The following is a 23,226-nucleotide window of genomic DNA, read 5'->3' as shown; positions in this document are numbered from 1 at the left end:
AAGTAGGAACCTTGTGAGTTTTTTGCCTTCCTCTGCATCACAGAGCATGTCTTGCTTGCTAGGTTGATCTGGGTATATTTTACCAAATCAATTCCCGGCCATGCAGGGGCCTTGGTGTGTCTCAATCCATCCTATTCTCTGTCTGTGGCCCACAACAGTCTCCAAAGGACTGTGATATTTTAGTGTAATCCAAGTTAAAAGGTTAAATGCAGGGGTAACAATGTGGGGTTTAGTGGTCTGTGATCTGCATGTAAGACTAGATAATCTGGTGGTCCTTTATAGCCTTAAAAACTATGATTATGATAGATAATAAAGATAAAAAATTAAATTTATTTTACATATCTCTTCTTTAGAACTAGAGCCCATTCCTGCAACTCTTAATCCTTACTTGGTCCTATTTTCAGTGCAAAACACTAAGAGGATAAGTTTGCCTTATTAATTTTTCTCTACTTTTTCTATATATATTTTCCTTTACAAATGTAACTGTGTGGATAGTTAAGAGACCACGTACTTACCTCATTCTTAAAATTTAAAAAATAATGATTTTGTGACAAGTTTACAAAGAACAAAACCATAAAAAGAACAGTCTCCCTCCACCTCAACATGTTAGGGGCCATTGCTAGCACACCTGCTAGCTCATTACTGTCCTGTTAGTTCAGACAAAGTCACTTTCCTAGTCCAAAGTTCTTTACTGTTTCTTCTACAGATGGACTCAAATACTGCCTCCAACACAATGAGGGTGTGACTATTCCCACTAAAGTCCATGGCCAAACTCCCACTGAATTCAGTAGAAGCAAGATAATTCCCTTTCATCTATTAAATCTTCCTGCCGTAATGGTCTGGGGTGGAACCATGTTGGTCTTAGTGCTCAGTTTTCTTCAAATCTCTGACTGTACAGATTCACCAGTGCTACGTATGGTGGGAATGTTAACTGTGAAAAAGCTCTGTCCTTGTCTCCGTGGGTCCCGCGTTTCCTGGCAGATTTCGCTAGCCTCTGAGGCTCACTGTGACCCTCCACGTAACCCTTCTCTCTCTAGAGACAAGGGTCACAGTCTACTGAGCCATTTTCATCATAAGCCAGTGAGGGAGGTGAGGAGAAGCTATCCTCCCTTGCACAGTCTCTGTTGTCTCCCAATCTCAGTGATTAATCAGGGAGGAGGCAAAGGGGGGAGCCTGGGCCCGCCCTCTACTCCAGGCTCCAGCCCAGGGACCCTAATAGTATCAGCTGTGGTAGCTGACCTTTTAGAAACAGGACACGTACAATTCCCTGGGCTACTTCCTCACAGCAGCCCCTACTTCCTCAGGCTCCACTTCACCCTTACCTCAGGGCCTCCTTCCTTGTGCCTGATATGGTGCGTACTGCTCAGTCTCTCCAACAGCGCAACTTCCTCCCACAGCTCCTGACATCCGCACCCACCTGACCAACTGGGAGGCTTTTAACTAGCTTCAGCCAGTCCTTGATTGGCTTCAGGTGTCCCATTCAACTTAGCATTCTCCCTGCCTTCTGGAAAGTTCTTAATTGGCCCCAAGTGTCTTAAATTGACCTGGAGCAGCTGCTATTTAACTTATCCTGGTACCAGGGATTTGTTTAGCCTGGAGCTAATATATCTATCTCCCACTACTTTTCTCTAGTCATATGGCCTTGCCCCGTCACATAACATAGACCACTTCCTGCTGTTTTTGCTTCAGTGAAGATGTTACTATGCTGATGGGAGAATTTCTCCTGTTGGCATAGTTAATCTACCTCCACAACAGGCAGTAACTATATCGACGGGAGGTGCTGTCTACACCTAGGATTAGGTTAGAATAACTGTCACTCAGGAGTGTGGATATTTCACACCCAGAACGACTTAGTTATACTGATATAAGTTTGTAGTGTGTACCTGGCCTAAGCAGTGTTAGTCGACACAGTGGTAAAAAGGACGACAGCCAACCTGCATTACTGCTATCACCATTGTCAGCACCACTTAATCTGATCCAGTGCTCTGGTAGGGGTAGGAGATTTTAAACAAAAACTCATTTCAGAGACAGACGCATTCTCAACCAAACACTTCTCCTGAATATTTGTGTGCATATAAAAATTACATAATTTCTTCATCCCAAAGTACAAATGTTTATCAATTATTTAAGTAAATTTTGATACCAGTAGCTTTAGAAATATTTAAGTGGGTGCATATTTACACCTAAAAAAGCTTAATATCTGAAATATGAAGGACGGTTGTGTAGTTGCAAGGTAAGAGTGGTGATCTGTGCTCTTCAAAGAGTAAACAGATGTGATTAAGGCTCTCTCTACACTAGCACTTTTGTTGGTAAATCTTATGTTGCTCAGGGGTGTGGGAAAAAACCCACACCCTGACTGACATAAATTAAACCAAGAGAAGCGCCAGTGTGGATAGTGCTATGTATGCGAGAACTCTCCCACCAACATAGGCACCACTGCTCATTGGGGGTGGTTAAGTATGCCAGCTGGAGAGCTCTCTTCCGCTGGCATAAAGTGGCTATACAGGAGATCATACAGCAGCGCAGCTGCATTGGTACAGCTGTGCCGCTGTAAGGTCTCTAGTGTAGACATAGCCTAACGACCACAGATTTGGACAATAGAGAATGGATACATGCATTTTGGCACCTTCTAAAAGCTCTTATATTTGGCATCTCATAATTTGTAATAGGAAGAATAACGTATTCACTCAATATGCAGCCCGGGAGTCAGGAACAAGATCTCTGATCCTGACTTGCCCAAATACACATAACAAGTAGTTAACCTCTCTAACTCAGTTTCCCATATGTCAATTTTTGCGTACCTCACAGGGTGTTGCAAAAATATATTAATATATGCAGCTCTGAAATCAAGAGCAAATTGAGCAAATGGGGGAGGGGAACTATGGCAGTTAAAACAGAAAATGGAAATTAGGAGACCTCAGGGGCAATCTGAAAGCCAAATAACTACAGTAAAAAAAAAAAAAATTCTTTAAGAATATCAGAAGCACAGAACTTGCAACAAATCAGTGAAACAGCTAAACTATGAGCGAACAAGCAAGCAAATAGTATAAGGACAGTCAAGAGAAAACAATACAACTTATTTGAATTCCTGCTCTCACAATGAATGTTGGGGAGACACATGGTTTCAAACTTACTCTTTTTAGGTAACAAAGAAAAGACATCATCAGAGTTGTTGGTATGAAGAGAGAGATGTTGAAACAAATTTAAATTGCAACCAAATATGCTTTCAAGAGCTCTCAAATTCAAGAACTAAGCATTTGAGCTGCTAACAAACAAGGTGTTAAAATCTATTAACATCAGATACTGTGCTAACAGCCAATATTACAGCTCTCTTTTTAAAACACACTAGTATTAATCATGGGAATGAGAAAACAAAATATTTTACTCTAGTATCATCTGAGTTAGTTGGGGGAGGAAGAGAAGTCTCTACTCTTGCACACAGCCTTTCAAAACAGCAGGAAATTGACATGATTCTTTCTTTAACAATTTCTGTACTGTCTACAGAGCTCTGAAGACAAGTCTTATTCATTTTGTTCTGCTGCTACTTTACTGCTTAACAAAGCCAGGAGCAGGGAAAAGATACGGGAACTGTCTTTCTGCAGTCTCAGGAATACTATATTGCATTGGTTTACATTTGAAAGGTTATCTTTGCAACTAGGAGGGACAGAAACGGACCTTTTAAAGTTAACAGTTGCAGTCTACTCGATAGCATACACTCTTATGCTCACCAGAGAAATTTTCCTATTCACAGATAGGAAGTAAATTTTTCAATTCCTGTTTGAAAGCACCTATTCTGTGGCCCTAGAGCACCAATTCCACCTTTGTGTTTATAAATAAAACACAAAACCAACTATTGTTTTACACCAACTTGGTTTTCAAACTGATTTCATCATGTTTCTAAAGCACAAGGATATTGAAAAAGTGTGACTAAAGAAAAAATTTGGGATTGCCTATTACTACCTTTCTGTGAGTTATTTCTCCAAAAGCACATCTTGATAATTTATGGAAACTTTTTCAGTCAATTTCTTCCATGTGGTACTTGTAAACAGGGTGGATAAAAATCAATTTAAAAAAAAATTTTTTTTAAATCGGATTTTTTTTTTATAAAATGCTTTTTGAGGAAAAAACCTATCTAAAGATAGTTTTTAATTAAGATACATTGTAGCTCAAAGATATCTCATCATGGAATAGGGATTATAAATTCTAATTCTAGAGTATAAGACAATATATTCATGCAATGTTTAAGAAAAGTTTTGTAAATGAGTTCCAATAGTTCATGGATTAGGGACCCAATCTTATGGGGTTCCAGGGGCTTCTGTAATAGATTATTTAGGTTAATCTTTCTACCTACACAATGTGGCTCATTCTAGAAGATACCATCAGAGATGCTTAGTTTTGCAGTTCTCAAACTGTGGATTCGTGTCTCCAGAGGTAACATGCTTGTTAACAGCAAAAATGTTTTAAAATAAATACATAATATATAGAGGTGAGAAATAACAGACCTCAACCCTATTGTGCCTCTGCAAATTTGCGTGCACAGTCAATCTCTTAACTCTCTTTAAAAAGTGCAAAGTTTCAAAAAGTTCAATTAATAGAAGATTACTGGGGGCGGAACATATCTGGACAAGGAGAAGAAGTGAGAAGGGAGGGACATTCTCTCACTAGAAGGGAAAACCTATAATGGCAACACGCAATAAAAGAGACCCAGTTTGGGAATATTTTAATGAAGTTCCTCTACCTGTGGGTAAGACAGGCATGTGTGCAAAATGCAAACAGTGCAACAAAGAAATGCAAAGCTTGGTTGTCCGAATGAAACATCATGAGAAATGTTCCTTCAACGCAGCTTGCTCCTGAGAAGATGATGAAAGAAACATGTCTGAACATGCAGGATCTTCAGGTTGGTAAACTTTTTTATTTCATACTTCTTTCTTAAGGACTGCCTGTCTTCCTTCTGGACTATTCTTGAATTCTCATGTTTGAGGAAAAAATATAGTTGTTACTCTATGGTACTTGCATTTTAGATGCAGTTGAGATAAAAAAATAAATAGCTGAAATAGGCAGATCTTCCTTTTACAATTTCACCTTTAAAGTAGTACTGAGTGTCCGATGAAGTGAGCTGTAGCTCACGAAAGCTCATGCTCAAATAAACTGGTTAGTCTCTAAGGTGCCACAAGTACTCCTTTTCTTTTTACGAATACAGACTAACACGGCTGTTACTCTGAAACCTGCTCATTTAGTATTACTCATTGCATTCACTGACACTCAGTACTACCGATGAAGTGAGCTGTAGCTCACGAAAGCTCATGCTCAAATAAACTGGTTAGTCTCTAAGGTGCCACAAGTACTCCTTTTCTTTTTACTAAATGAGCAGTACAGTAATAATAATTAAATAACTGCATTGACTTATTTTGTTTAGGAGAATTCATCCTCAACATACAGGATTCTGAAGACTATCCAGCTTCAAGATCACCATCATCTTCTATAGTTTCAGAGTTATCTGTCAATGACAGTGTTTCAGTCACATCATATATGTCACAAAGCCAGATTACATCACCTGTAGCAAAAAGAAAAAAAAATCTCCTTCATCCAGAAACAACGATAGATTTGTGATAAGAACCAGCAGATTACAAAAAGGTAATTGATTAAAAAATTGCCCGGTTTGTTTATGCAACAAACTCTCCTTTCCGTATGATCGAGAACCCATACTTCATTAACATGGTTCAGTCATTAAGATCAGGATACAGTCCACCCAACAGAGCAGATGTCGCAGGCAAATTGCTGGATAAAATGTATGAAAGAGAAATTGAGCAGTGTGAAAAAAGGTTGAGAGGGTGATATAGTTAACCTGAGTCTTGATGGGTGGAGCAATATCCACAATGATCCTGTTGCATGTGCCTGTGGGACAACAGAAGAAGGGAATGTCTTCCTCACAGAAACAACCGATACATCAGGAAATGCACACCCAACAGACTACTTACAAGAAGTAGCAGTAAAAGCTGTAACAAACTGAAAAAAAAAAAAAATCAAATATCTAGTACGAAGCTTGGTCACAGACAATGCTGCAAATGTATCCAAGATGAGAAGAAATTATTTAGAAGAGAGTCCCAAACAAACAATATATGGTTTCAATGTTCATTTGATGCACCTCCTAGCCAAAGACTTCAGTGTTCCAGAAATAAAGGCTAATGTTGTTGAAACTGCAAAATACTTCCCTAACAACCACTTTGCAATAGCTGCTCTGAAAGAAGTGGAAGGAACCAAGCTAACTCTCTTACAAGACATGTGATGGAGCTCAGTAGTGGACTGTTTTGAGCACTATATCAAGAACTGGCCTAACCTGATGACAGTTTGTGAACAAAATCGTGAAAAAATAGATGGCACTGTCACAGCCAAAATTCTCAGCATTGGGCTTAATAGAAATGTTGAACACATGCTGAGTACCCTGAAGCCTATTTTGGTAGCCTTGAACAAAATGCAGGGAAATAGCTGTTTTATTGCTCGCGTAGTTGAAATTTGGAGTGAGATCTTAAAAAGAGAAATATGCAATGACAGAGTTAAATTACAAGCATTAAAAAAAACAAATGGGACAAGCGCTATCTCCAGCTCATTTTCTTGGAAATATTCTGAATACTCGGTACCAAGGTCAAACCTTAACTATCGAAGAAGAGGAGGTGACTATGACATGGACATCCAGCAATCATCCCTCCATAACGCCAATTATAATAAACTTCAGAGCTAAGGGTGAACCATTCAAGAAATATGCGTTTGCTGATGATGTTTTAAAGAAAGTCAAACCAGTGAACTGGTGGAAGTCTCTTAAGCACTTGGATTCAGAGACTGTTGAAGTGATAATCTCACTTTTAACAGCAGTATTTTCTTCTTCCGGTGTAGAAAGAATATTTTCTTCCTTTGGACTAATTCATTCCAAATTGAGAAATCGTTTAGGCCCTGAAAAAGCAGGAAAGCTTGTTTTTCTCTTCCAGATTATGAAGAAACAGGAAAACGAAGGTGACGACGACTGAGTTAACTGCAGAAGCCAATATTTTAAGTTTCTCATGTTGACTGGCTGACACAGTCGATTTAATTTTTTTTTTTAAATATTTCATTTAACTATTTTAGTTTAAAACAATTTTAACAAAAACAAAACTGATTTTAAAAAACTTGAATGTTTAACTAAATTCAAAAAACCATCTGCTTGTTTTGTTAAAATATTATACGTTTGCTGTTGAAGGGGAAAAAAAACAGAATACATAACGTTGTTTTAGTTAAAAAAAAACCAATTTAAATGTCTGTCTGGTGATGTTCTCCTCCTAATACAGCATGGCAAGAAAATCCTCCAAATATTAAAGACTAACCTATTGAATTGGAGATAGTTCACCTCCCAATGACTTCATAAATAACTGCTTCAATTACCTTTGGTAAATGAAATAACAAACCATCATTCATTTTCTGATATAGCTGTAAAACTAATCTGAAAAGTTTTCAAAATAAATCACTTAAAAATATATAGTGTGTACCTTCTAAAAATGAAACCTACATCTATCTCTGAGTTGTGAAGAATATGTATTAAGGTTTTAACAACCAACAAGAATGCACTTTTATGTAGAAATCCATGATTAAATCAAGTCTTCCTGACTACTGATTTAAATCATGCTTTAAATCAATTTGATTTAAATCAAATCCACCCTGATATATACATAAACACACACACATATATTTTAAGAATTCAAGCTATATAAAATTATGCTCCACTGAACACACAACTTTAAAAAAAAATTACAGTATGGCTATGGGAACCCTGGTATATTTAGATTTTGCCTCCATAAAAGAAAGAACAGAAGCTTTAACATAAATGTGATGTTTATTCAGTGAATGCTCTAAATGGGAAGGATTAGAGTGTATGACAGTCTATTACTTTTAGATGTTATTTCCTTACTTTTTTAACTGCATTCTTTAAGAATGTAAAATGAGAGGAATGGATTTGAATCAAGGAATTAAAGGGTGATTTTTTTTTTAAATTTGCTGGGGAAGGAAGTAGGCAAGAAGGAGGGAAAAGTTTAGACAAAGGTTTCCTCAAGTTCGATTATTTGGCTCCTGGGGCACGAGTTGTAGGCTGGGAGCACAAAATATGAAGAACCACTCCGATTTTTAATGTCCTCAGACAAAGCAACAAATTCTTCCCCAACCACAAACATTTTTGGTGGTTTCAGACATTTCAAAGGGTAAAAAGAAGTGCAACAGCAGCAGCCAATAACATTTAGTTTGTTTTACAGTCATCGAGTTGCTGGTGCTAGAGAAAGTGAAGATCCCTAAAAATATTAGGGAAATCTGTGGCAGTAATGGAAGGGTGAGGAAAGCTACAGTAAGTCCTCAAGCTACTGTCAGTCTACCACAAAAGCTACTCTTGTGCTGGGCTGAAAGTAGCAGATGTCTCCTTAAAAGCCCGCCAGAACTCTTATTTTCCTATCTGCTCTTGAGTCATGCCCTTGCCCCTGATGCAGTGGCAGGAGCACTGAGCAGGCAGCCAATCAGGAAGCGACTTCAGCAGCTCTCATCCTCTGTTCTTTTTCTCTGCTCCTGAACTCAGGAGAACCATGAGGAGCACACACAGTTGCAGCCTTATACTAATGTATGTTAGACCCATGAAACAAAAAGAAGATGTTCTTTGTTGGCTTGTCTATGTTCTAGCATATCTATGAGGATTCTGGGAATGTGGGGATTCAAGCAATTAAGGGAGAGAAGTAGATTGAGGGAGAAAAAAAATCTGATCGCTTTTCCATAGAAACTGACCTGATCTATTTCAATGCAAGATAGCCTTACAGAACTTACAACCCAAGGGTTGACATACATTACATCTCTCTTGTAATACACTAATCTTAGAAACCAGGACCAAGTGGGTGCTATTGACAAAACTTTTGCCTCAATGTTCTTGGAGAAACTCCACAATTTTGGGGACAAAAATCTTTTAGTTGATTTTCCTTTGTTTCTCTATGATGGAAGAACAGGATGTTTCCTGCACTATAGTAAGTTAAATCCCTTTTCTTCTTGTGAGAAAGTAGAAATATAGAGACAATTCTGTCTTATATCTCTCTTTTATTTACGACTCCTTGCTCACAAGCTAGAGTGATAGCCAAAGAAGACTGGAATCTAATGAAGGAGGGGGGTTTTGATACAATAAGTCTGGGATCAGGGAAGAGTTTGAGGAAGAGTTGCCATTTTACAACGGCTTGCATATCAGTAGTATCTAGGCAAACAGCAAATCACTTGATTTAAGATACACAAACCTGCCTCCCCCGTCCCCCGAAAAACACATTTTTCAGTGGAATGTGAGAAAGTATGTGCAGAAAAAGAGATTGTTCTCAAACTTTAGCCCATTGGACCATCAGTGTTTCATGGAACTCAATGATGATTCTGAGAACCAAGAACTGGGGCTTTAGAAGAATAAATGATTCATCAGAGTATCATTCTTAAGATTTTGTCCTACAGAGTGAATCCTGACCAGGACAGAAAGAAATTCAATACAATCAAAGGGGCATGAGGGAATTTCTTTCAGTGCTGTGTCTCGAGGGTTTTCATCCACAGAAAACAACAACACAACACGCCCCCAAAGTGTACTTCCCTCTAAAAGTGAGAGAAGTCCAGTTTGGGTATACTCCACCTCACAGATGTATTTACAAAAAGTCTTTATTTTGTAGTATTCTCTCAATGCAATCTGTTTCCACCTTAGATAATCTGTGATCAATTGCTGGACCCTGGAGGTAGAAGTGTGACATTAAAAAAAATCCTTTTCTGCCCATTTAAAGAGGAGCGTGAATAAGACTAAATAGTAGACATTTCAGCTAACCAAATCAATCTCGACATCCTCACTTACAGTAAGTGAGATACCAGTATGAAAATCCCACCAAAACACTCCTCTGGGTTTCCCAATATATATCCTGCCTTCTACCTTTCTATCTCAGACTGTAAGCCCTTGCTAGGGAAATGTGATCTAGATGAAATTATTGTAAGGTGGATGCCCAAGAGTAGTTATCAATGATCCTCAGTCAAACTGGGAGGGTGCATTTAGTGGGGTCCCACAGTGTCAGCACTGGGTCAGGTGCTATTCAATATTTTCATTAATGATTTGGATAACGGAGTGGAGAGTAAGTTTGTTGATACCAACTGGGAAGGGCTGTAAACACTCTGGAGGACAGGAATAGAATTCAAAATGATTTTGACATATTGGAGAATAGGTCTGATATTAACAAGATGAAATTCAATAAAGACACGTGAAAAGTACTTTACTCAGGAAGGAAAACTCAAATGCACAGCTACAAAATGGGGAATAACTGCCTAGGTGTCCTTGATGGGACTTAGGCAGATAACATTCTAGGTACATTTGTGGGGATAATGAACTTCCTCAAGATTGCACACACCATTCACACTTCCAAAAAGAGCCCCACTGTGGTTCCAGACATAAAACTAAAGACAAGTTGAGAACAGAAACGTGCACAGCATGAAAATCTCCCAACAAGAGAATTAAAACTCATGGTCCTTGGGCTGAAGGGGCAGTTCTTATTCCCACAAGCCATTCGTTTTCAAACTGTGGGCAGTGGCCCTTTGGGGAGGGTTGGTGATGAGTTTATCAGCAGGGTGTGAGGTGGGGAGCAAGGTGGGGCACAGAGCTGTGGTATGCCCGGCCAAGCCAGATGAGAGAGCACACAGAGTCTCCTCAGTGGTCAGGGGTGGGGAGAGAACAGCCCCGTACTGCCCAGTCCAGCCCTAGCTGCAGCCCTGTATATTTTAAACCCACTGGGGCTTTCAGGAGCAAGAGACTCTTGGCAGGAGGGCAGGAAGGTGAGGAACTCCTGTCTGCTCCACTCCACGCCACCAAGGCCTCCCCTGAGGATGAAGCCAGCTGGGTCTTGCTGCCGTCTGGGTGTGAAGCACCTGTTCCCTTCAGTGAGTCACTTTCTGTCCCAGACAAATGGGGGTTGGGGACAGGAAGGGGCACTGTTACATGATTCCCATGGAAAAGGGGGGCACAGCAAAATAAAGTTAGGGAACTTCTGCCCTAAGCCACCAAGTGAGTACATTATTCCGTGTGCTTCACTCACAAAGGAGGTCCTGAGGGAAACAAAGCTTGCAGAGGTGTGAACTGACGGTAAGCAGAGGTGCCCAAGGTTTCATAGTGCAATATAACTTTTGAAATATTTCTAAACTGGACCTTAGTATCATTGAATAGATGATCCCAGGGGCAGTCTAATGATATGACTTTGAGGGTCAAAGCAACAGTTTTTCCCTTGAGACTGTGCAAAAATAGCTGTTAAGAACCTAAATATTTTAGAAGCAACACACTTTGGGCAGATGTGAGAAAAGGGGCTGTTCTTCAGGTACCCTTTGCCCAAATGACCCCAAAACTGCAAAGCACACCCCAATACCTGCTGTGGTAAACTAACATTCAAGATAATCTCCAATGCATGTGGATTTTAGAGCTCTTGTGCAGAAAGCTCTGATCATCCTTAACTATGGAAATCACTACTGCTCCTCTATAATGCTATGTGAACTTGGGGCAAAACTTCCGAAAGGAGCCTACGTGAAGCCCCAGAAGAAAGCAAGCCAAAGTGGTAAATCTGCATAACAGACATTTCCAGAAATTCGCTGAGCCCACAACTTGAACTGATTGTCCTTGGTGGCTTTGGGGAATACAACCCTAAGACTTGTATTCACTACAATAGTTAGCTCAAGTTACTTACACTCTAGGGTACACCTGTAGTTTGACCAGTAACTGTGATTTTTCAAGTCAAGGAGACATACCTGCATTAGCTCTGACTGCGTTAGTGTACAAAACATAGCAGCATAGCGCTGGCAGCATGAACAGTGTGTGTGGGTGTGGTGGTGGTGTTAGCTGCACAGATACGTTCCAGAATCTCGGAGGGATGGTACTCTAGGGGGCTACCATCCCCTTCCACTGGCTGCACAGCTAGCGTGGGTATGTCTCCTACAGCTGGGAATTATATCTCCCGCTCATAATGTAGATGTGCCCCTAGTTACTACACTCAACCTAGTCTGAGTGAGAGTAGTCCCACTGCCAAACAACAGAAGCCACTTTTAGTGACTGGATAAGCAGAGTGATTAGATTAACAGATGATAAATTGAACTAATTTAAGATATAGCCAGTAGCTGCATTTCCACACATAGAGCATCAGCAGCACTCCTGCTTCAACCCATACCCCCTGACAAGCCAGCGAGCTCAAATTTAAAGCATCACTTACTTTGAGCTAGAGATGTTTGTGTGTGGACGGTACCCAGGTTAGGGGCAACACTCAAGTCAGTACTGCTCCAAGTGATTGTGACATGAGCCGAGCTCACATATTTCACAGCCACAGAACAACACACCAGGCTCAAGGTGCCCCAGCCTCAGTGCATGCACAAATCACTTTCTCTAGTTCACATTACAGAAGCATGCAAATTTCCAGAGCTAGACAGACCATCTAATAATTTATTAAATATTGCTTCCCTGACTTGGAACTGGGTGCTGGACACTAGCCAAGATCATATCCAATTGGGTAGTCTCAGTTTGGTGCAGATCAGTGCCATAGTTTGAGCCATCGGCATGAACAAAAGAAAAACAAATAAATAAAATTTTACGAACTGGAGCTTTGTTTCCTACCATTTTATCTCAGGAATCCCCTGACCAAAAGACCCTAAATATGTATCATTAACCCTGTGCTGGGCCCTGACGAGGCACAGCAATTTTCAAGACAATATGAGTACGCACATGGATTTTAGAGTACTTTGCAAAAGTGTGTATTAAACAGAAAGCCCTGCATGACCTTCACTGTGAAGTTGCTATTGCTCCTCCATCATCACTAGTTCATCTCTAAAAACAAAAAACTAGTATATTTTCATCAAATATCTATTTCAAAGTATTAATCTACTTTCCTCAAACTTGTATCACACTGCAGCTCAAGAGCTGAAGAACCACGAAGATATCTAAAGCAAATGCAGTTTCATAATGGTATAATATCTTAATATCTATTTATTTGCCAACAGGACAAACAGCGTTCCATTCATGTCTTTTCCATAGTTAACTACTGTTTGTTCAAGATAATCTGTTCCAGGACTCCCAAATGTTGACATAGGAACCTCAATAAACATACTGTATAACTTCCTTTTCTCCTTGAAAATATTTAATAACCTGGTACTTTCTTGTTTGCCCTACTTGTAGTCTTTGGTTTTCTTCCTTCTCCTTATATCAAAATCTGCTGAAATAAAATTAAATATAGTGTCAGTTCAACACAAGAACTATAAAGCTACTTTTCTCAAAAATTTAATCTAAAGGATATAAAAACACTTTGACCTTGAAAGGATGGATTGAATAGCCTTAGGAATTCTACGGCTCTGTTCATAAAACGTTCTTTGGACCCTCTGCCCACAAGTCTTTACAGCTTACACAGAAATGTGGAGTTGTGTTGTCTAACGCCTGGCGTACTCTAGGAAATTAGGTCAGTATCATTCTGCCAATCAGGGGTGTGAAAAATACACACTCCTGAGCGATGCAGTTAAACCGACCTGAGCCCCAGTGTAGAGTGCCAGGTCGATGGGAGAATTCTCCGATCGACCTACTTACCACTTCTCAGGGAGGTGGGTTTCCCATGCTCATGGGAGAACCCCTGCCATTGGCATAGACAGGTGTATTCACTGAAGCACTACAGCAGCGTAGCTGCAGTGGTGCTGCTGTAGTGGTTTATGTGTAGATAAGCCCTAATTCACAATCCCTTTTTTGCTTTGCCCGTAGGAAGACAGATGAGTGCTAAAGTGCAATGTAGCAGGGATGCAATTCCGAAAAGGCAAAGAAACACTAATAATGAATGAAATACCTACTCAAAAATGTGCGTACACATGAGCTATTGAAGTTCTGGGGGAGCAGTAACTTGTGTACCAATACGCATACAGATTCTATCCACTGCGTATTCTAATGTTCAGTTAAAAAAAAAACATATATTCAGTATTTAAAGTGGCAACCCAATAATCACAACATAGGTATGTATTATAATGTTCACCACTATTGAATATGATAGATAAGGGTACATAAAACTGCTATATAGGGGGCTGATACTCTCTCTCATTTACAATAAGGTCCCTTTACGCTGTATTTAGTGTGAATGAGGTGCAGTATACCTTCTTAAATAAGCACACCTAAGCCATGCAAAACTTGAACACTTTTGTTTAAGAATTAGAATGAGAAATATAAGCTACAGAAAATCAGTATATTTTTCACTTGTATTTAAACATAAATTTTAACAAAAATCAAATTGGATCATCTACAATTTCCCTTCTGTGTTACAGTTTTGACAATAGTATGTGAAGAGAATAAGAAGTTATTATTCTGTGACATAAGAGTTCACATATATTATAGTTTCTAACCATACCATTGGTACTTCAGGCTAAAAGAGGCATTTTCCCCTTTGGTGTATTTTATTTTTATACATGAATCTGCAGTCATCAAAGTCCCCATCTACATGATGCTACAGAAAATGCAAGAGAAAGTAAAATCTGAATTTGCTCCTTTAATACCTTGATAAAAGTATCTATGAACATTCAAGGCAGAGCCATGGGGAAAACACAAAGGTATAACTATTTTTTGACACAAATGAGCTCATTGCTATTGTTAAAATAAAATTATTTAAATTGATTAAATAGATTTACCCCATATCCAGTTTTGCGTACTTCTAGCAAAACTGAACCAGATTGTTAGTTTACTACTATGAATGATACTCTTGGAACTTAGACAAAAAACAGGCATTGAAGAGTTTTGTAAAACATTTTTTAAAAAGTATTAAATATAGACTGTAGATATGCAAAAGATCTATTACAAAATCATTAAGCCTATTTCTTTAACAAAGCAAAACTGTTCCTGAGTAAAAACATTCCCAAAAATTCTTTCAGAACACAAGTTTGAATAGCTCCAGAAATGGGAATTCACCACTGTTCTATAAATCAAATTTATATTATTGTTAAAAACTTTTTCTTGATGTTCATTCTAAATTATCACTCAATTTTATTCCATAAGCTCCAATTATTCTTTTCTGAACCATAGTAAAAATCATCCCACTCCATTAGGTTCACTCCCGTAGAAGCCAATGAAAAATATCACTTATTTTATTATTTTGTGTTAAGGTAATGCCAAGGCTCCAGTCAGCACTGAAACAAATCCCTAGGAAGCCAGTCTCCACAGGTGTTTATAAATTAATTTAGTTAGCCATCAATTGCAAGGCATGCAGAAAACAGTTATAATGCAAACTGTTTGTCAGTTACTCAAATTACACATATTATTTCCTTTAGTTTTTTCCCCATATGTCAGTACATCCAAGCTTTATATTTGTATTTAATTCCCTCTACAATTCTTGTTATTATTTGAATATTGCAAAAACCTTTTAGTCTTTTCTGTGCTTTTATACTATACAGATTTCATGGCGGGAGACCAGTGTTTCTCAAATTGGTCCTGACCCAAAAGGGGGCAGTGGGGTGGAGTGGGTGGGTGGCAAGACTTTTTTGGCGCTGCCTTCAGAGCTGGGCGGCAGCTGTTGGCCAGGCACCCAGCTCTGAAGGCAGTGCCCCAGCAGCAGCAGCAGCGCAGTAGTAAGGGTGGCAATACCATACCATGCCATCCTTACTTCTGCACTAGCAGTGGCTCTGCCTTCAGAGCTGGGCTCCCAGTCAGCAGGCGCTGCTCTCTGGCCTTCCAGCTCTGAAGGAAGCGCCGCCGCCACCAACAGTTCAGTAGTAAGGGTAGCAATACCGCAACCCCCCTACAATAACCTTGCAAACCCTCCCCTCAACTCCTTTTTGGGTCAATTACTATTGACAACTACAATTACGACACCAGGAAATTTCAGATTTAAATATATGAAATCATGAAATTTACAATTATTAAAATCTTATGACCGTGAAATTGACCAAAATGGACCGTGAATTTGATAGGGCCCTATACATGAGCCAATCCTGCAAACAGGTCCACTGTGGATCCCTCAATCCCAATTGCAGTCCAATTGATTTAATTTGAAATCTCTCTGGGAATAAGGGTCTAGGCTTGTTGACACTTAAAACGCTACAGCAGCACAACTGCACCGCTGTAGCACTTCAGTCAACATACTACCTATGCTGACGAGAAAGCCTCTTCTGTTGGCATAGAGAATCCACCTCCCCAAGAGGTGGTAGTTAGGTGAACAGGAGAATTCCCCTGTTGACCTAGGGCTGTCTACACCAGGGGCCAGGTTGATTTTTTTCACACCCCTGAGTGATGTAATTATGCCAACCTAATTTCCTAATGTAGACCAAGCCTCTATCTTTGCAGATCCTTTTATAGGATCAAGGCCACATGCAGCCTCAAACCTGACAAATATTTAACAGACTTATAAAATAAAGAAAAGGAGGACTTGTGGCACCTTAGAAACTAACAAATTTATTTGAGCATAAGCTTTCGTGAGCTACAGCTCACTTCATCGGATACATTCAGTGGAAAATACAGTGGGGAGATTTATATACATAGAGAACATGAAACAATGGGTGTTACCATACACACTGTAACCAGAGTTATCACTTACGGTGAGCTATTACCAGTAGGAGAGCGGGGGTGGGGGGGACCTTTTGTAGTGATAATCAAGGTGGGCCATTTCCAGCAGTTGACAAGAATGTCTGAGGAACAGTGGGGCGGGATAAACATGGGAAAATAGTTTTACTTTGTGTAATGACCCATCCATTCCTAGTCTCTATTCAAGCCTAAGTTAATTGTATCCAGTTTGCAAATTAATACCAATTCAGCAGTCTCTCGTTGGAGTCTGTTTTTCAAGTTTTTTTGTTGAAGTATTGCCACTTCTAGGTCTGTCATCGAGTGACCAGAGAGACTGAAGTGTTCTCCAACTGGTTTTTGAATGTTTTAATGCTTGACGTCTGATTTGTGTCCATTTATTTTTACGTAGAGACTGTCCAGTTTGACCAATGTACATGGCAGAGGCCTAATCACACCAGCCACACTATCAGAGGCTCATTCAATGTGATATATGCCATCATGTGCCAGCAATGTCCCTCTGCCATGTACATTGGTCAAACTGGACAGTCTCTACGTAAAAGAATAAATGGACACAAATCAGACGTCAAGAATTATAACACTCAAAAACCAGTTGGAGAACACTTCAGTCTCTCTGGTCACTCGATTACAGACCTAAAAGTGGCAATACTTCAACAAAAAAACTTCAAAAACAGACTCCAACAAGAGACTGCTGAATTGGAATTAATTTGCAAACTGGATACAATTAACTTAGGCTTGAATAGAGACTGGGAATGGATGGGTCATTACACAAAGTAAAACTATTTCCCCATGTTCCTCAGACATTCTTGTCAACTGCTGGAAATGGCCCACCTTGACTATCACTGGAGTAATAGTAATAAGATGAAATTTAATAGTGAGAAGTATAAGGTCATGCATTTAGGGATTAATAACAAGAATTTTAGTTATAAGCTAGGGACACATCAATTAGAAGTAACGGAGGAGGAAAAGGACCTTGGAGTACTGGTTAATCATAGGATGACTATGAGCTGCCAATGTGATGTGGCCGTGAAAAAAGCTAATGCGGTCTTGGGATGCATCAGGAGAGGTATTTCCAGTACGAATAAGGAGGTTTTAGTACCGTTATACAAGGCACTGGTGAGACCTCACCTGGAACACTGTGTGCAGTTCTGGTCTCCCATGTTTAAGAAGGATGAATTCAAACTGGAACAGGTACAGAGAAGGGCTACTAGGATGATCCGAGGAATGGAAAACTTGTCTTATGAAAGGAGACTCAAGGAGCTTGACTTGTTTAGCCTAACTAAAAGAAGGTTGAGGGGAGATATGATTGCTCTCTATAAATATATCAGAGGGATAAATACCAGAGAGGGAGAGGAATTATTTAAGCTCAATACCAATGTGGACACAAGAACAAATGGACATAAACTGGCCACCAGGAAATTTAGACTAGAAATTAGACGAAGGTTTCTAACCATCAGAGGAGTGAAGTTTTGGAATAGCCTTCCAAGGGAAGCAGTGGGGGCAAAAGATCTATCTGGCTTTAAGATTAAACTTGATAAATGTATGGAGGAGATGGTATGATGGGATAACATGGTTTTGGTAATTAAATATTCATGGTAAATAGGCCCAATGGCCTGTGATGGGCTATTAGATGGGGTGGGATCCGAGTTACCTAGGAAAGAATTTTCTGTAGTATCTGGCTGATGAATCTTGCCCATATGCTCAGGGTTTAGCTGATCGCCATATTTGGGGTCGGGAAGGAATTTTCCTCCAGGGCAGATTGGAAGAGGCCCTGGAGGTTTTTCACCTTCCTCTGTAGCATGGGGCACGGGTCTCTTGCTGGAGGATTCTCTGCTCCTTGAAGTCTTTAAACTACGATTTGAGAACTTCAATAGCACAGATATAGGTGTGAGGTTTTTTGCAGGAGTGGTGGGTGAAATTCTGTGGCCTGAGTTGTGCAGGAGGTCAGACTAGATGATCATAATGGTCCCTTCTGACCTAAATATCTACGAATCTATGAATCACTACAAAAGGTCCCCCCCCCCCGCCCCAGCTCTCCTGCTGGTAATAGCTCACCTTAAGTGATCACTCTGGTTACAATGTGTATGGTAACACCCATTGTTTCATGTTCTCTATGTATATAAATCTCCCCACTGTATTTTCCACTGAATGCATCCGATGAAGTGAGCTGTAGCTCACGAAAGCTTATGCTCAAATAAATTTGTTAGTCTCTAAGGTGCCACAAGTCCTCCTTTTCTTTTTGCGAATACAGATGAACACGGCTGCTACTCTGAAACCTGTCATTATGCAAGGCACTGAATTTAGCTGTATGGAGTGGAAATCTATCAACTTCATGAAAAAACTTGTACAGATACAGATAGACATCATCTTCTTTTCCAAATGCAAACAGATGGACATTGTACCAAAAGGACTGAAGGTAAAAAATCCATTACAATCTACATACCATACAGACTATGCTGACAGCTTGTGCCACACGCTCTCAAAGAAACTGCGGAACCACCTGATCAACATCCTCTACAGCAAACAGGGAAAGATTAAGAATGAGCTCGCAAAACTGGATACTCTCATAAAAAACCAACCTTCCACACAAACTTCCTCGTGGCAGTACTTTATAAAAACTAGAGAAGCCATTTACAACACACACTTTGCTTCTCCACAAAAGAAAAAGGACACTAAACTATCTAAACTACTACATGCCACAAGGGGCCACAACAGTGGTTCCCTTAACCCACCCAGCAATATTGTTAATCTATCCAACTATACTCTTAGCCCAGCAGAAGAATCTGTCCTGTCTTGGGGCCTCACCTTCTGCTCCTCCACCCCCACGAACATGATACAGTTCTGTGGTGACCTAGAATCCTATTTTTGACGTCTCCGACTCAAGGAATATTTCCAACACGTGTCTGAACAACATACTAACCCACAGAGACCTTCCTACCAAGACTACAAAAAGAAGGATTCTGGGTGGAGTCCTCCTGAAGGTCGAAACAACAGACTGGACTTCTACATAGAGTGCTTCCGCCAACGTGCATGGGCTGAAATTGTGGAAAAGCAGCAACACTTACCCCATAACCTCAGCCGTGCAGAACACAATGCGATCCACAGCCTCAGAAACAACTCTGACATCATAATCAGAAAGGCTGACAAAGGAGGTGCTGTCGTCACCATGAATAGGTTGGAATATGAACAAGAGGCTGCTAGGCAGCCCTCCAACACCACTCTCTACAAGCCATTACCCTCTGATCCCACTGAGGGTTATCAAAAGAAACTACAGCACTTGCTCCAGAAACTCCCTGAAAAAGCAGAAGAACAAATCCGCACAGACACAACCCTGGAACCCCGACCTTGGGTATTCTATCTGCTACCAAATATCCATAAACCAGGAAATCTGGGACACCCCATCATCTCAGGCATTGGCACCCTGACAGCAGGATTGTCTGGCTATGTAGACTCCCTCCTCAGGCCCTACGCTACCAGCACTCCCAGCTATCTTCGAGACACCACTGACTTCCTGAGGAAACTACAATCCATCGGCGATCTTCCTGATAACACCATCCTGGCCACTATGGATGTAGAAGCCCTCTACACCAACATTCCACACAAAGATAGACTACAAGCCATCAGGAACAGTATCCCTGATAATGTCACGGCAAACCTGGTGGCTGAACTTTGTGACTTTGTCCTCACCCATAACTATTTCACATTTGGGGACAATGTATACCTTCAAGTCAGTGGCACTGCTATGGGTACCCGCATGGCCCCACAGTATGCCAACATTTTTATGGCTGACTAAGAACAATGCTTCCTCAGCTCTCGTCCCCTAACGCCCCAACTCTACTTGCGCTATATTGATGACATCTTCATCATCTGGACCCATGGAAAAGAAGCCCTTGTGGAATTCCACCATGATTTCAACAATTTCCATCCCACCATCAACCTCAGTCTGGACCAGTACACACAAGAGATCCACTTCCTGGACACTACGGTGCTAATAAGCGATGGTCACATAAACACCACCCTATACCAGAAACCTACTGACCGCTATGCCTACCTACATGCCTCTAGCTTTCATCCAGACCACACCACACAATCCACTGTCTACAGCCAAGCTCTATGATACAACCGCATTTGCTCTAACCCCTCAGACAGAGACAAACACCTACAAGATCTCTATCAAGCATTCTTACAACTATAATACCCACCTGCTGAAGTGAAGAAACAAACTGACAGAGCCAGGAGAGTACCCAGAAGTCACCTACCACAGGACAGGCCCAACAAAGAAAATAACAGAACGCCACTAGCCATCACCTTCAGCCCCCAACTAAAACCTCTCCAATGCATCATCAAGGATCTACAACCCATCCTGAAGGACGACCCATAACTCTCACAGATCTTGGGAGACAGGCCAGTCCTTGCTTACAGACAGCCCCCCAACCTGAAGCAAATACTTACCAGCAAGCACACACCACACAACAGAACCACTAACCCAGGAACCCATTCTTGCAACAAAGCCCGTTGCCAACTGTGTCCACATATCTATTCAGGGGACACCACCATAGGGCCTAATCACATCAACCACACTATCAGAGACTCGTTCACCTGCACATCTACCAATGTGATATATGCCATCATGTGCCAGCAATGCCCCTCTGCCATGTACACTGGTCAAACTGGACAGTCTCTATGTAAAAGAATAAATGGACACAAATCAGAAGTCAAGAATTATAACATTCAAAAACCAGTTGGAGAACACTTCAATCTCTCTGGTCACTCGATTACAGACCTAAAAGTGGCAATACTTCAACAAAAAAACTTCAAAAACAGACTCCAACAAGAGACTGCTGAATTGGAATTAATTTGCAAACTGGATACAATTAACGTAGGCTTGAATAGAGACTAGGAATGGATGGGTCATTACACAAAATAAAACTATTTCCCCATGTTTACACCCCCCCCCCCCACTGTTCCATTCTTGTCAACTGCTGGAAATGGCCCACCTTGATTATCACTACAAAAGGTCTCCCCCCGCCACAGCTCTCCTGCTAGTAATAGCTCACCTTAAGTGATCACTCTGGTTACAGTGTGTATGGTAACACCCATTGTTTCATGTTCTCTATGTATATAAATCTCCCCACTGTATTTTCCACTGAATGCATCTGATGAAGTGAGCTGTAGCTCACGAAAGCTTATGCTCAAATAAATTTGTTAGTCTCTAAGGTGCCACAAGTCCTCCTTTTCTTTTTGCGAATACAGACGAACATGGCTGCTACTCTGAAACTTATAAAATAAAGGGTACTGTAAATTTTGCTTTACAATAAAGAAAGTCAACTTAGGTGCAATGACACAGCCATCTTTTCCTAGAAGAAAATAAATTCCTGTTTTTTTATTAGCTATATATTTCAAAGTTCATTTAGTACGAAATTTCTTTGGAAATTATTGTTTGGAAATTAATCAATTTAAAAATATTGCACTCTGTACTCACAGAATCACATTCCCTCTGTGCATCCCTGTACATATGAACCTAGAACCTCGAAGAGTTCTCTCCTGGTGACAGAGTACGCTATGTAGCTTACAACGGTGTGGCTATAACGGCAGAGTCGCGCTGTCATAAGGTGCGCAGTGTAGACATAGTCAAGTGATTTAATTATCTAGCAGAATCCTTTTGCTAAACTGTGAAGCCAATAAATACTATCATATTTGGTAACTCTTGTGAATTTCGGAACTATTAGGTATCCATATTATTCATTGATTAGGACTTGCACAATAGTGGATTGTTACAGAGTCATTATATCAGTGGTATATTAAATCAGTGGTATCCCTTCACCTGGAAAACTGTACTCACTTCTAACCACCTGATCTCAAAAAGGATACAACAGAAATACAAGGAGTTCAGAGAGAAGCAACAAGAATGATCTAGAGACATGAAATAGCTTCATATGAATAGAGATTGGGACAGTTTACTTTAGGGAAGAAAAATAAGAAGCGACATGGGAAAGTATACAAAACGATGGATAGTACAGAGGAAGTACACTGAGTACAGTAAAACCTCAGAGTTACGAACACCAGAGATACAAACTGACCAGTCAATCAGATCCCTGATTTGGAACCAAAAGTACACAACTGGGCAGCAGCAGAGACCAAAAAAAAAAGAAAGAAAAAAAGCATATAGAATACGGTATTGCGTAAAACGTAAACTACTAAAAAAAAAAAAAAAAAAAAAAGGGAAAAGCCGCATTTTTATTCCGCATAGTAAAGTCTCAAAGCTGTATTAAATCAATGTTCACTTGTAAACTTCTGAAAGAACAACCATAATGTTTTGTTCAGAGTTACGAACAACTTCCATTCCCGAGATGTTTGTAACTCTGAGGTCCTCCTGTATATCTATTTCCCCCTTCTCAGAACATCATAATAATGCAGACTAAAAGGCAGCAAATCTAGAATTTTATTTTATTTTTAAACACAAGTAGCACGTGGAGTTCATTGCCACAAGACAGCACTGAGGCCAAGATGAGGCCATAAGAAAAAGTGGCCCAGTAATGACAGCACTAGCCTGGGATCTTGGAAATCACTTACTGACCCAATCTGTAATATCGGAATAAATAGCACTTCCCTACCTCACAAGGGTGTTGTCAGGATAAACATGCTAGAGGGAC

At 40.2% G+C, this 23,226-nt stretch overlaps 1 protein-coding gene and 1 long non-coding RNA gene across 18 annotated transcripts in view; one reads left to right on the top strand and one right to left on the bottom strand.

The window, feature by feature from the left end:
• The window catches only part of MBD5 (methyl-CpG binding domain protein 5), a 248,204-nt gene that overhangs the window by 213,732 nt on the left and 11,246 nt on the right, over window positions 1-23,226 (bottom strand). The window lies entirely within an intron of this gene.
• LOC122462367 lies at window positions 475-23,226 on the top strand. Its single transcript, XR_006284874.1, has 3 exons — window positions 475-485; window positions 13,269-13,273; window positions 22,609-23,226. It is a non-coding gene; the product is annotated as an uncharacterized LOC122462367 (long non-coding RNA).

This window comes from Chelonia mydas, chromosome 11 (genome assembly GCF_015237465.2).
Source record: "Chelonia mydas isolate rCheMyd1 chromosome 11, rCheMyd1.pri.v2, whole genome shotgun sequence".
NCBI classification, from domain to species: Eukaryota; Metazoa; Chordata; order Testudines; family Cheloniidae; genus Chelonia; species Chelonia mydas.
This window is presented reverse-complemented; position numbering and strand designations above follow the sequence as displayed.